At 40.9% G+C, this 16,089-nt stretch overlaps 1 long non-coding RNA gene across 1 annotated transcript in view; it reads right to left on the reverse strand.

Annotated features, from left to right (window-relative positions):
- Positions 1-4,180: 4,180 nt before the first annotated feature.
- LOC144056000 (uncharacterized) overlaps positions 4,181-16,089 on the reverse strand; it is a 95,214-nt gene continuing 83,305 nt past the window's right edge. The window contains exon 4 of the long non-coding RNA XR_013294968.1: positions 4,181-4,922. This is a non-coding gene — a long non-coding RNA (uncharacterized LOC144056000). The remainder of the gene's footprint in view (positions 4,923-16,089) is intronic.

Genomic DNA, 16,089 nt, shown 5'->3' on the forward strand with positions numbered 1-16,089 from the left:
GAGGATGATGGATGGATGGCAGAGTTGTTGGAAAAGATCGACAGGCTGATTGTTGGGTTGAAGGACGGATGGATGTACGTGTCTTGTGGAAAATGATGGCTGGGGTAAAAAAAATGGATGGATGCTCTGATGACATTTGGGAAACATGCATGGATGGATTGATAAGTTAAAAGATTAATGTTTGAAGTGAAAGAATGAATACATTTGAGGGGAAGGTTTGGTTTAAGGTTACCCTAATCTTAAATCTATGTGGTCGGACTGACGGAATGGATAACAGATTGATGGAGGAAAAATGGCGGGTTGTGTTGATTAGTGGATGACTGAATGTATTCTGTTGATAAGTGGGTGGGTAGATGCCATCAAAAATATTCAATCCACATTTTTCTAATGTCATTTCCCTGTCACAGAATCCAATTAAAACAAGAAGCCACTCTATCAGCAACTTGTCTCATTGCTGAGTGCTGCACTTACAACACCCTTGCAAGTTGCCATGGCGACCCCCTCATTCATCCATCCACCCATCCGGCGTATATCTTTTATGACAGCCTAGCGGAATCCAAATCCCCCAAAAGTGCAACACGTTTCGGCCAATATCAAATTTGAAGCGCAAATTTATGTAGTCAAGTGTTGGGACGTCTGGACTCCATCAAAGCAGCCATTTCACTTTCTGTCTGTAATTGAAACATGAAAATTCACTGCTGAAAGATCCTCACATCAAACATAATTAATTAGGCCCCAATTTTTTTTTTTAAAAAGTGTTTGAACGCTCACTCCCACAAATCCAGCCCGCCGGACGGCGTTGAAGGGGAGGAGTGAGGGGTGTGTGTGGGGGGTGTTTAGTGATCCGGCTTGTTTAGTTAGAAATCATTAAATTACAGTAATGACTAATTTCTCATTCCTGCATGCGAGCCACCCGAGACCGCTGTGGATTTAATAAAGAGCCGGCGATGAATTACAAACAGGCGGCGGGAAAAGGCTTCATGATTATACAGAGTAATTCAAAAGTGCATTAATAAAACAATACAGAAACATCGCTAAATCATTTGAGATAAAGCTTATTTGCATAATTCATTAAGATTAATCAGAGAGGGGGGGAGAGGGAGAAGATAGCAATCCATCCCATGGAAGAACCTTTTCTCTTTGCAAACATTGATGCAAATCTACCCTTGGATCTGACAATTAACCTCTGTGCACTTTACAGGCCCTTCGGCGGAGGAAAAACAATCCTGCCGTCATTTACCTTTATGCCGGCTAATATTCTATTGATGATGAAAGACCTCTTCATAGCAAAGCTCCTCTGGTTTTTCATAAAAGACCTTGAATGGAATCCTATCTGGCGTGTTTGGGGACGGCAGTTGAGAGAATTGGCTGATTGTCATGCCGCGCCATGCTGTTGACTCCGTTAATTTGCTTCTCTCTAGTCAAATGAGGTACATACTCCAGTTTGGAGTTTGTGCAGTACAGGTAAGTTTAAATGGTCTTGTTTTCACTTCAGCGGATTGTCCAAAACTCCTTGAAATTATAACGGACTTTTTTGTTGCTTTCTGACACAATATAACCGAAGTATAAATTAGATTCAGAGATACATTTTCTATACTGCATGTGCTAACCTACCCGTCCTCCAATCTGTTCTATCAAATGTACTTATCAAAAATATTTCCAAGGATTTATTTAGTGCTGACCAAGGATATTTTAGTTAATTAAGACTAATGAAACAACTAAACCTAAAAAATTTTATTTATTTTTTTTAAACAAAATAAAATAAAAACGAAAAAGCTTTAAAAAAATACAAAACTAACTATAATTAAAGTGATTTTTTTTTTGTCTTTGGTAATTAATTTAATGCATGAACCTTTGGGGTTCATTTTAAATGTGATTTAAGTTAAAATATTTATTTCGATATTAACCGGAATAAGGAAGGTTGAAAGTGCGTCACACGGGAGTGACGTCATTTAGCAGCAGCCGATAGAAAAGCACCTTAAGATGACGTCGTTCCGATCTGACAATTTGGGGTTTTTGACTTTCGATTGCTTGGCTCGACTGCTTTTTCATTTAATTCAGCCTCAACGCAACGCTAGGTAAGAAAGGCATTACTTTTTTTCATTTTAGCACGGTATTTATTAAATCTTGAACACAAGTAATACTATTTTTTTTAAAACTAAAACTAATACTATAACTAAACTAAAGCTAAGCATTTTTTTTAAATAACTATGATAAGCCGCTCTGAAAACTAATTAAAAGTAACTAAATGGTGCTGACCTTTCTGTCACTATTCAACAACTTCTGTCAAAGATTTCTCCTAAAGAACTCTTTCAATCACCCGCACAGTCAACTGGTGTTGTGTTGCTCCTGATAATGAAATTCTTGGCGGTGGTTTCTAATACTGTGCGTAGGTCATTAGTTTATAGCTGGTGTCACTGCGGCTTTAACACACGGACGCCTCTCAAGCTGTTGATTAAAATCCTCCCACTCCTCCTGCCCGAAATGAATTCCCCGGCAGACCAAATAGAGTGGATTGGGAAATAAAATGACGGAAATACTCCGTGTGGCTTTAATAGGTGGCGGTTGACTTTTTTGACTTTGTGTCAATGTGTATGTTGTTGGCTGGTCCCAATCACAGATTTCCCTCAACTCTGATTCCTGTTGTGTTTGTGACGCTGAATGCTTTTGTAAAAAAAAATTAAAATAAAAATGGAAGGCAGACAATTATTTAGAATATCTTGTGCATTGGAATCCCACAAGGTAGTGGTCTCAAACCACACAGATTGTATATCCACCCCAAATTGTGAATATTGAATAATCTGCCTTTAAAACTGCTTTATTAATGAGATGCACCAAATATTTTTTTATCATTTGTTGCAAAAACTACAGTATGATTGCAAAAATTGAACCAAAGAGTAATTTATTGCAAGTAATAAAGGATAAAATAACAGTTTATTACCCACTTGAATCAAGATGATATACTTGTGAAAGTCTATACTCTAAGTTTAATTTTCTTCTGTCAACAAGAACACCACGATCTGAAACATGAAGGATCTCACATTTTACCTAAATGCTCTGATAGCAGAGCTAGCTCTCATTTACGCAAACACCATCTGCTGCATTTATCTTGACAGAATGAATTAGTTTGGAAAAACTGTCAGATACACCAAACTAATTAGATTTTCTCCTGTCATAATGAAAGCTGACAGACTAATGAAAAACCGCTTAATCTCCAAAACACCCAAGATGAGCTGCAAAAGCCTGGCAAGAAAATTGTTGCACTTTCTGGGCAATACTCACTCCTTTTACATGTGTTATTTGTAAAAAAATAAAATAAAATAAAAATGGATGCTCTAATTCATTTGGTGTCAGATTTGGGATGTTATTTCTTGCAGCTTGAAGTGTTACGCCTCACCAAACAGTTTATTTTCAAGTGAGTAGTGCCGCTTTCTCGGTATCCTGAGGCATAATGGGATTATCCCGCTCAGGGCAGAAGCACGGATGCTCTGAAATTCTCCTATCAAAGTATTGCTGGTGTACCTGCTGCTTTCCCTTCGCCGTGTTTCTTCCACGCTAGGCCGGGCCCAAGAAGCGATTAGCCCGTGAATGATGACGCCGGGATGCCAGCTGCTTCGGCCAAGTCACTCACACATCCACAGTCACATTTCTTCTTCTGATGACTTCTTAACAGCACATACTGTACTTTCACTAGCATTTTAACGCGTCTTCTGCAAAGTCGGCGGCTGATAGTCATACGGCAAGGTTTTTTTTTTAAAAATGCTTTAGACTTCTGATTGACCAAAATGTTCTCCCAAGCGGACAAATATGATTATAAATGAATATAGCCAAATGTAATGTAATGATTGATGCATGACTCACAATCCAAAGCAGTGGTGTGATTTATGACTATAAAACCATAACACTACATACTGGATTTATGACCCCACGGATCACAAATGATCAAATGGCATAATGTTACATAATGTCTCATAGTAAATAATGTAAGGCAGAGGTGGGCATCGAGGGCCGGAGTCCTGCAGGTTTTGCATGTTGCCCTTCTCCAACACAGCTGATATATGATCAGCTCATCAGCAAGCTCTGCATAAGCCTGATAACGATCCTGCTGATTGGAATCAGCTTGTGTTGGAAGTGAGAAACCTCCAAAACCTGCAGGACTCCGGCCCCCGAGGACCGAGATTGCCCACCTCTGATGTAAGGGTTCAGAAAATAGATGGATGATTTATGACCCCTGACGCAAAAGATCAACTAACAGAAATGTATACAGTATGACTACCAAAAACAAAATGGCGCGTATAATGTACATGGATTTCATAATCCTGTGATCTCAAAACATCAAAAAGCAGATAACTTTTCATATTTACAAGACTGCTTCTCCAAAAGGACTGCGGCGATAGATTTATGACCAAAGATGCATAAAAATCAAAGGAGGTAAATCAATGGCAAGATATGACTCCCCTTTAAAACCATAATGAATACAATGTATTGTTAATGTAGAATTTATGACCATGTGATGGCAAAATGGCAGGAATTGAACCCGTTAGACCTGAGGGCAAAATATGGGTGGAGGGGGATTTCCCCCCACATTGGTGCCCTCATTCTGACTCTTAAAATGGAATCCTTTTTTTCAGTGTTTTGTTTACCACATACAAGTTCTAGTGGTGCAACTGCAGAGCCGCGGGGACGTCTTCAAATAGCCCTCTGTGATTAATACTAATGACTTATCAAAGTGGATCGCTTGAGCTACTCACTTTCCATTGCGAGCCAACAAGCGATTAAAGATGTGTAGGTCCACCAGGTACAAGGAAACCTCCTCCAGCAGATGTTCCCCACTAATGATCGGTTGTGGCGCGCACATCCCAGGATCCCTCGTTTATTCTTCCCTCTTGTGGTGAGATGCCGGTCATCGTACGCCTAAGCATCTGTGGAGGGAAGCGGAAAGGTATGAAGCAACCACCAGGCGACAAACAGCTTCCGTGCATTCAATCTAGTCTCTATTGTGCTGTCTTAGCCCAACTAGAGATGACAATGTTAACGTAATGTGCAATCTAGATTTATGACTATTTGGTCTACAACTGCAAGTATTGCCATAATTCATGATCAAACATACTGTTTATTTCTTCTACAGCGCCCACGTTTTGGTGGAAATGTGTCCTAGTGCGGCCATGGTATGGTAACATGTTAAATAATGAATGAGGATTCTGATTGATTAGTAATTGCTTAAGAAGCATGTCTATAAATTGTGTTATGTTTAGAAGTTCTACATTTATGGTACTGTATGTTGATAAGCACAACATGTAGAGCGAAATGAAAAAGTGGAGGGAGAAGAATATTGGCCATGAATGAATAATTCTGCTTCTGTCTCGACTGTCTCGCAAGCATCACTCGCACCCCCCGTTTAGGACCATAATGCACTTGTTCTCAAATGCAACTTCAGCAGCACCTTGGAATGAAAGCGGGGTCCGACGAGAGTGGATTAAAACATGGCGATGGTCGCCTTGCGGGATGGGAAGGTCGCGGAGACGGAGACGGGCACGGCTGTACTGAAAAGGAATGTCATGAAGCGATGCGGGGTGACTTTTGCAACCTGAGGCCAGCGTTTCTGATTCAAACATGTTGGCTAACAGACAAGATGGACTCCATGAAAAAAGGGGGTGATTGAGAACCTTTTATGGAAAATTTTGAGTGTGGTTGTAAGGTGACGGGTCCTCTAATAGAAAAACCTCATGCGTAGTCTCAGTCACTTTTGCCTTATGTTCATGTAAAAAATATGTTTTTCTTACTCCAGGTTTTCATTCATTCATGAATAATTTTATTTTTTTTATATATATATTTATATATTAAACATTGCCTTTTACATTGCTAATTTTTGCTCCTCCCCCACACACACAATTTTGTAAAATATTAGACACTATCCAATCATCATTCATATATAAAATAAAAAGCGTGGGTCCCAAGATAGACCCCTGCGGTACATCACAAATAATATTCAGGCACATCGAATTAATGGAACTTATTGGGACAAATTGTTTATTATTAGTGATATAACTTTGAAATAAGTGGAACCCCTCTAAAACCATACAACTCCATTTCTTTTGAGGACATTGAATTGCTAAACCAATTGTCTATACTATCTAATCTTATCTTGAGGATTGGCCATGAAAAAGGGTGTGCCAGAGTCTGTTTATTGCTTTTTGTAGAACTAACTTCAATGTGCTGTTTAAAAGCAGTGCACCGAGTACATAAATACACGAAACAACCCTTGAAGATTCAACTAGCTGATTGATTTTGCCGTCTGAGATCATCAGAATTATCTCTAAAAAAGGGTTCGTTTTAGGTGCTTTCTTTCCTGCCTTATTGCTCATTAAGAACTTCTGTTGAGAGCAATAACGCAGCGTTCCTATGTGTTTGGTGTGGGGTGGCCCAGGCGTCATCCAGAAAAGGCCTCTGCCGCGCTCCCTATTAGTTTGGCTGATTCAGGGTTGTTAGCCATTTTAATTTCCCATTAGACCCACAAAAGCTGTCTGCTCTCAGGTAACTCATTAATCTGCGCTGATGTACGTACGGTGGCGAGAAGTGTGGTTCTCTTTGCCAAGGTTTGCTTGGGCATTTAATGCATGCGAGAAATAACACGGAGATGAGAACAGCAGATGGTTGCATTAGGGAGCGATGATACCGACACATACTGCGGCGTGTTTGCATGTCAATACATTACAAGCATGTCCATGCGCGTGTGTACGTGTGTGTGTGCGTTTTATTGCTTTGCTTCAGATGCCTCGACCGCATGCTTAGCATGTCATTTTGAACTTGCCTCCAGCTATTTTCCAACCATAAGTGTATAAATGTGCAACACGAGTGCCTGTAGTCTACTTTAAGATACTGTTATAATAGGCCTCTCTGGCATATGACTCGATTGTGTGACTTGAGATTTTTTCTTCTGCACACTTAGTTTAGACCAGTTAAATCCAGTTGAGACCAAGAATGGTACAAACATTGTTTAGGCTATGTCGTCCCCTGTGTGGGTGTTGACTAAAACAGTATATGGGAACAAGCAGGGAATCATTTTGGACGGGTTAGACCTTCTTCTACTTCTGTGTGGCTGATATGGCTTCACGGCTGTACGTCGATTTTGTCTGGTATTCAGATTCTTCTGTTAGATTTTGACTCTCAGTCTCTTTTCTGTTCTTTCATCGTATAGCGAGCATTAAAGACAAAGAGCCAGTGGGGGTGAGAGTTCAGTCGGAATTTATCAGTATGTTAACTGTGACTGACCGACTACAGTCATTTCTGGACTACAAGCCGCTACTTTTTTCACTTGCATTCGACCCTGCGACTAATACAAAGCTTATCCAGCAGATCACTGTATCAATGACTAAAAGAGGCAGCCATATTTCTATTTAACATTTGTTCCCCACTTTTATGTAAACAACCGTATGAAAACTTTTTAGTGTATATTTTGTTACATTTAGAACAGATCTAAAAAAATTTTTTACTATTGAAGTCATGCGATTAACTACGATTAAACATTTTAATTGCCTGACACCCTTAATTGCTAAATTCTCTGTTTTGGAAACAGTAAGGGAATGAACCCGTTTTTTTGTGCCTGTGTCAGTTTCCAGTGAAAAAACTTGCACAATGCCTGACCTCAACTCCGCCAAACACTGATGATGATGACACATACCACTTTGGTGATAATCGTAGTATGACACACTGACACATCCCAAAAATGTTTACAGTAAGAGAATTGATTCACAAACAAGTGAGTACCTTGTGGACCTCCGGACTTCTACTTACAGAACGGATGGATGGACCCGCAGTGTGTAAGTCCAGCCCCCATTTACACCTATGGGGGAACTCACAGTCGTCCATCAACCTCCGGAAAATATTTTTGAACTGTGCAAGGAAGTACCCAGCCAGGATGGGCCAAATTTAAAACACAGCAGTGATTGCGCCGCTGTGGAGTGTCTCCTAATCAAAGTTAAAGAACTTTCCCCTGTGAAGCCACCAGTGAACTTTGAAATGAAGCAGCAGATCGAAGCCATCATCTCGGGGTGGCGCCTCCCTTCCAGCGCGCCGCACAAAATGAACTGCTGTCTTACACTTGCACACATCTGTATTTGGCCACGACACTGACAGATGGGACAATCTGGGATGGCAGAAAAAGTACTCCTAGTCCCCTCGACGGTTGGGAGAAAGCGATCCATCAGGCGCGCCCGTTGACCCCGCCGCCTCCGTCTTGTCTCAAAGTGCTTAAATCCCAGTTCCGCCCACGCGTCTCTTCGGACTTTATTCCTGCATCTCGCCAGGTCAGAGTGGCACGTCATGGGCATGCGAGCCTGTGATCCTTGCAGAGGAAGATCCTGGAAATCTGCCTACCGGCAACCACTATTTGCAAAAGTTCTGTCTGTCATTTTCAAATGGAGTTCAACCCGTTTTCATTATGTCCACCAGGCAGCTGGTGCTTCTTTAGCACTGCAAATTGATCTCACATTACTTTGCATGCTAATGATCAATATTTATACTCCTGTCGCATCCCAGCTGGCTACTTTCAGTCCGTGACTAACAGAAGGTGTAGCTGGCATATGTTCCATTTAAAGACTCAGCTTTTTTTTTTCCATATACACAGGACTTTTAATAGGTTTGATATTACAACAACACTCGAAAGTGTATTTCCTGTCTTTTGTTCTTGCATCCTTAGTCACCACAGACTGTTCTGGTGCCATAAATAATGGAGGTGAGGAGAGCCCAGCAGGGATTGTGGGCATTGTTTATCATTTATTCATTTATTGGCCACAACAGAGCATCAAGCACCTACAGCGCTTCTACTGTTGTTGTTTTCCAGTCTTTAAATAATGCTAGTACATTTATCATATTTATTGTTGTATATACTGGTAATGTAGACAATTTTTGCATATAATTATGCATATCATCATCCCAACCTCTCGTGCAAGATTCTATTCAACCCGCTATTGTTTTAGGTTTGTGATCAAAAATGATATTAGAAGTGAGATCTGGGGGAATGGTCCTCGTGACAGGTGACCCCTCAGAGCGGAGTACCCTGCCCAATTCTGCTTGGTTGGAAAGACATGTACAGAAAGTCCTCAAGTTACGGCGGAGTACCGTTCCTACGCTGGCGATGTAACCCGATTTTTCGATTTAAGTCAGATTTCACCGTTAAAGTCTATATATATTTACATCAAAGTACTTTGTACAGTAATAATTTTTTTATTTTTTAACATATTTGCGTGACCCGGGAGACGCCGGAATCAATATTACTGAAAAAATTCAATATATTTTTTTAATGTTTCCGCACGGACATTTATTACTGACGGGCGGCAGAGCGGAGCTAATTTCAACTTAAAACACGGAAATGTGACGCGCCTAATGGCAAGCTGACCTGCTAGATGGACGTCCGTTGCTGGAGGTAACAACAACACAACTTTAACTTTAAAATGCCGTGATTACTGTTGGAAATTAACAAAAAAAGGAAGTGCTACGGACGAGGCACAGACACATGGGATCGGCAACCTCTGAAAAGGAATACTCAACCCCGTTGTGCTGAGTTGAAAAAAAAACTAAATGACACCAAACAGCCAAGATTGAAAATGAAAACTGCTGTTGTTTTCAATACAGAAAGATCAAATAAGTGGAAACCAGGGGAAAGCAGTCTTGGAACAGGCGACCCTGGCGGAGGACAACCCAACCCAATCCTGCTGGGTTGAAAAAGAAAATCCTCCCCAATACACCAAAGAGCCAGGCTAAATTGCGCTGTTGTTTGAAGTTCTCAGTTAAAAGAAAAATATTGTCAGAAGTCAGATCTGTGGCGGGCCAAGTTGGAAGGACACACAGGTGACCCCTGATGGGGAGTACCTAACCCGGTTCTGCTGGGTTCACCTTTTGCACTGATGCCAAAGTGCTTGCCCATGTTGGAAACCAGTTGTTATAATTGTTTCAGAATTGGGATTGTAGCCAATTGGAAGGGATTCATTCACCTCCAGATTTATATTATATTTAGGGTAAAGTATCCTCAGAGAACCTGTATTGAACGCCAGGTTTATTGAATCAAAACAGTACTATTTACTTCACTTAATAACTTGACTTATTTTAGACAATAGCAAAGTAAACACCAGCAGGAATATATTGTAAGGTGTGTTTAATTGCTTCAATTAAGCAGGGACAAAGGCACACAGTTTTGAATTGTTTTCTTTAACGAGTTATCAGTCTTCAGAGAACAAAAAGGCGACTTTGTTAATTCCACCGCTGCCTGTTTACATTTGGCTGCTCATTAATCTGTGGTGTCTTGGCAAGCAGCTATTGTGGAACACACAAAACAAAACAAGACCCAAAAAAAATGCATCTGCACTTTTTGCCATCCTGAGAAATGATCAGCGATGTTTCACAAGAGGAAAGTGCCCCAAAGCCCGAGATGGAAAGACAGACGTCTGCAGCATACTGAGCTCCTCTCAAGCCCGCGGGCCGACTCCTTGCCTCTGCCGAGTGAATTTAGACGAGTTGCTTGCTACGCGCGAGCCACGAGCTACCTGGACCTGTGACCTTCAAAGTTTACCGTGAATACCAATCAGGTGCAAGCGCTTGGACGTTCAATGTAGCGTATTATGGCTAATTGAGCTATACTGTGGGGCAAAGGAGAGTAATGTGCTGCATTTGTTTGACTGTCACATGATCAGCAATCATTTGGACATATTTTACCATTGCTTAATTAATATAATGCAATCCATCCATTTTCTTAATCGCTTTTCCTCACAAGGTTGCTGGAGCCTATCCCAGCTGGCTTCTGGCAGTAGGCGGGGTACACCATGAACTGGTTGCCATCTCTCTCTCTCTCTCTCTCTCTCTCTCTCTCTCTCTCTCTCTCTCTCTCTCTCTCTCTCTCTCTCTCTCTCTCTCTCTCTCTCTCTCTCTCTCTCTCTCTCTCTCTCTCTCTCTCTCTCTCTCTCTCTCTCTCTCTCTCTCTCTCTCTCTCTCTCTCTCTCTCTCTCTCTCTCTCTCTCTCTCTCTCTCTAATACAATGTTTAATTTATTTTTTTTGTTTTTGTTACTCCTTAGAGCTGATAGAAAAGTACAGAGAAGTTTAGAAGGAACTGCATTATGGAGGACTGCTGCATTAAATTTTGCAGTTTTGGTCCTCCATACTGTATTGTGACTGTTAATCTAGAGAAAGTCTATGAAACTGTGGTACTGCATGAGGAAGTCTGGAATGGCAGAGAACGAAATATGTTATAATAATATACGTAATTGATGAGGGTTGAACAAACCGTTGTGATTCAGTGTTAAAAATACAATAACACACACTGCAGCCAGTCAGAAAAATCACATGAAATTTTTGAGACAAAGTAGAGACAAGTGAAGTCAACCACGGTTAAGCAGATCCTGATTGGCTTAAGTACAGTGTGAGTATTTTGCCATCTCTGACTTATTGCTAATTGAGCCATTGTGTGGAGAAGATGAGCGCACATGTTGCATTTATTTAAGCATCACACAATCAGTAATGATTTAGATATATTTTCTCTTCGCTCTATTAGAGTAATGTAATAAGTGTTTAGAGAAAACATCTCCATGCGGTCGCAATGTCCGCTCTAATCAGTCGGCAGACGATTAATTCATTCAAGTCAATGGGAATTGAACGGGGTTGTGTTGGTGTCATTAACTCGGAGCAATTGGTAATTTATATGCTTGTTGTCAAAGCTTTTTGAACATCATCTGCACACGTGTGCATATTCATGAGCCCGGCCGCTCAATTCACAGAAAGGGAAGTGCCAACAAAAAGTGAACGGGAGGCCTCTAACCATCCAAGAGGCCAAAGTACTCACACGCTATACTTAAGATGAGGTAAAGATACTTGTATTAAAAAAAAAAAAAGACTGTTGGTAACTGATTCAACTCTTATACTTAATACCCGGCCAGGAAAATGAATTCACAGATTTGTTTCTAAATACCGCCAACTTCTGTTATTTTTTTTCAGCTGAAAAAACTGTTATCAGTGCGTTCCCAGTATGGAGTAATGAGAGCCCTTTCAATGAACTTCAGTGTTTGCATCAACCATTCAGAGTATATTAGTATCATGAATTGTGACTTCCAGAGGTTAAGTTTACATTTCGCAGCAAATTTTGTCCTGATGGGCTTTGCTTACATATCATTGTTCATGGTTCTCACATGATACAGACAGATCAGTAGCACTCTGATATACCTTATAAGAAAAAAACTAAATCTCATTTTTGCCAATTAAGTTTGCTCCCAGACTTATTGGTACAACCATACAGCACACACTGTGGCATTTTCACCACAGAGACAGATAATAACGTGAAAATACTACGTAGAAATCAAGGTGTTCAAGTTCGGCGCACTTAGAGCGAATGGCAATCTAAGATGGCTGCTGGGCGCAAGCTAGCTGGTGGTTAGCATGGGGCTTTCCGCACTGCAATGACTTATATATCATGTAAAAGTTAATGTCTTAAATCGATTATATGAAATATCAATTTTGATCATGTGGCATAGTGGTGTCAAATCCAAAATATCTTAAGCATGGTTGACTTTTTTGTTTTGTTTACATTGTGTCGTCATGCGCAGAAGTTGACACATTACCAAGCCCATTTGCAAAATGAAAGGACTAGACAGTACTGCAGTATTGATATCTGTTTTCAAATGTAGTGAGTCAACGCAAAAAGTCATCAGAAAAATAGATACTCAAATGAAAATCTACTAAAGTACCGCAACACAGTATTTGTACTTTGTTATTTCTTACTACTGCAATTACCTCAATATTATGCTGCACACTGGATTTGAGTGTGTGTGTGTGTGCGTTCTGGCATGCGACCAAGCAAGCTCCAGTAAGTGTTCCTCCTCTCTCACCCGAGGCACTGGCAGCCCCTCCATTCTGCTCCCCCTCCCGGAGTCTTGTCAATAACACCTCCAACACCTCCCACCCGCCCCAAGCAGGCTGGCTCTCCGCTTGGTTCGGCTACAGCCAGACTCCCCTTTGACGCCATTAATCCACTCCACCAGCAGACCAAATCCGTCTCCCGTCGGCACCTGTTTGACACAGGCTAAAAACGGGGATGAGATAGCGGGCCGTGGATCGATCCCTTCGATCCCGTTCTTCGTCCCTGCAGTCATTCATTCATTAGTGGTTGTTGATGTCGGTCATGTTGTTTGGGCCTGATGCTGATATATATCCGGGCACTGAGAGAAGGGAATTTACTCGATAGTTAGTAGAGTTGAGTGTGAGGGTCAAGGTTAGGATTAGAATCAGGGTGAGGGGGCAGAGGTGAGAAAGACCCCAGCGAAAATCAGAGGATCAATTTTTAACATCAAGTAGACAAAGCTATTAATTTATTCAACCCCAAAAACATATGAGTACTTTTTTTAAATACTTTGTCCTTCACTCCCCAAAACTTATTTTTATAAGTTTTTTTTAATGTTTTTTTTTTTTTTTATGTGAGAGCATACAGAAGGCTTTGATGCCGCTTCTGACCTGAAGAGGTCGCTTATAGCAATAGGCTTACCAGGAAGAGATCACATAGAAAACCACATTTTGATGCAAGTTCAAAGTGGCACAGCTATCTGGCTATCAGGAAAACTGAAATGTGAAAAAACTATTTTCGTGCCTAGCGCAAGCCCAGTGTAAAGTCCGGTCTAACAGTGTGCACGGGTGAAGTTTTCTTTCTTTTGAGATTTTCATAGACATAGCGCAATTAGAAATGGCCGTTGTCACATTTATGAATGTAATAAAATGACATGCACCACAAATCGCCGAGTACAGAATTTGTATGCCTGCACTTTGTGCAACCAAATTCTGCAAAATTGTGTTACACCACAATTTAGACCTGCTTTTAGTTGTTCTCGGTTGTCTTAGTTATCTACTTTGTCACCAAATTTTTCAGCCGTCGGTCTGCCGGAATGCCGAGCATGACCTAGCGCGATTTGCCAGATTCCTAAATACGGTGTACTAGACTTAAAATGAAGATGAAGCAGTTTTTATGAAAAAAGGGCCAAATATCTCCACAATTCAGTCCTACAAAGTTCTCAGTCTTTGCACATTTTTCCCAATTATCTTCAAACATGTATAACCATTTAGAAACACATCTCTGTATCCATCTTTACAAGGTCTGGCAAATTCCCTGAAATTGTGTTGTGGCACGCGGCCTTCCTCTGTTGAGTGACAGTTGCTTGGCTGCGTGTGCGCTGTCACGACGCGTCGACTTCATTTGTGTGACATTTTGCTGGCTTCGTGTGCTTGGGGGGCGGCGCTCGTTCCGTGGAAGAAGCCCTCATTTGTTTGAGGTGACGCGACTCACTCTATTGACTTGATCTTCGTCTTTACTGGTGCTCTATATGGCGTCAGCAAATGTTTGACCGCTCAAGGATAAACCTTCCCCTCAAGAGTCAAGTTTGAGGGCACGTGTTCGCAGTAACCTGGACGGCTGCTCAATTCGCCCTTTTGTGTCATACGGTGATACAGCACCGGCGTCCTGTGCAGTTGTTGATGAAAACTTTTTGATGTTGTTTGTGTTTCGTCCTTGGCGTGTCCTCAAAGACACGCTGTGGCTTTAAAGTGAAGCTCTCCTCTAGAGTGACATCAAGGTGGAAGACGGGTTCGTAAAAACAACACACAAAAAATCTATTACACAGCATATAAAAAAGATCCTCCAGTAAAAATAATAAATTGCTGAGTGCGTTTTTGAAAGAGTGAACAAGAGCAAGACGAAACACACAGCACTCAAGGCTGAACCGATGGCGAAGCCAGAAAAAGAGAAGCGTCAACAATCTGTAGGAAAAATGCTATTAGAATAAATCACATATCAAGTCATGTATAGGAAGTGCAGATTAACTCACTCTTGGATTATCCTTTAACGGTGGCAGTAATGAGGGATGTAAGGATACGGCAATATCATGATCGCGCGATATTAAAACTGCCACAATATCGTCGTCTTCAAGTCACAATATTAAAAGGAGCACATATGTTAAAAAAGTCAGGTTGATTTCCATTTTTGCAGTTCTAGTAGCTACTGGTGGCTAGTTTTTTTAGTGTTGTTTAATTTTCACATGGCATGTTTTGGCCTTTCTATGTTTAAAATCCACGCTAATGGTCAGATGAAGGGGAACGTAATGTACTTGTGAACCCTCGAGTCAATATGTGGAGGAACTCCACACTCAACGTGTGCTTGCATTTGCTAGTAAGCGCCTCAATAGTAAGTGTTATTAAAGATTGTAGGTTGTTTATGTGCAATGCTGTTATGCACAAAAGCACAATATTTTCATTTATTTATTTTTTTAGTATGGGCTCTCTCTTTTTTTATTTTTTATTGTGACCTTTATCTATATTGCCGACCTCTCCACAATATCATAATTATCATATCGTACCTTCATATTGTGTTATGGCATCATGATGTTTGGATATTCCAAAGACATGCATGTCAGGTTAATTGAACACTCTAAATTGTCTCTAGGTGTGATTGTGAGTGTGGATGGTTTTTCGTCTGTGTGCCCTGGATTGGCTGGCAACCAGTTCAGAGTGTACCCCGCCTACTGCCCGAAAAAAGCTGGGATAGGCTCCAGCGCCCCCTGCGACCCTTGTGAGGACTAAGCGGTTAAGAAAAGGGATGGATGGATGTTTGGATATCGTTACATCCCTAGTAGTAATATTATTACGATACGCCCTCATTTAACCATAGAAGAGGAATCCTGTAGAAACAGCGGTCTTAATTCAAAATAGACATTAACAATTGTTAAAAACACCTTTGATATCACTGCTATCATGATACAATGATTGTGCAATAATTGTTCAATTGGAACAGAACAATACATGTTACGCCATGTAATTGAAGAAGAGAAAACTGATCTAAAAAGTCAGGTTTACATTTGGCAACAATATCGTCTTGATCATGATACAGCAATTGTGACTATCGATATATTGGAAGAAAATGAGACTAATATGCTAAGTGCAGCTGCCGTTGTGTGATCAGAGAGGTGGGCGGTGAGGAGCTTAGGAGGGAAGGGAGGAGGAAGAGTGTTGGGTTGGAAACACCATCTTGGAACCCCAGCGTAGCAGGCAGGCTCAAGCAGAGGTGA

This window comes from Vanacampus margaritifer, chromosome 8, assembly GCF_051991255.1.
Source record: "Vanacampus margaritifer isolate UIUO_Vmar chromosome 8, RoL_Vmar_1.0, whole genome shotgun sequence".
In the NCBI taxonomy this organism is placed as follows: Eukaryota; Metazoa; Chordata; class Actinopteri; order Syngnathiformes; family Syngnathidae; genus Vanacampus; species Vanacampus margaritifer.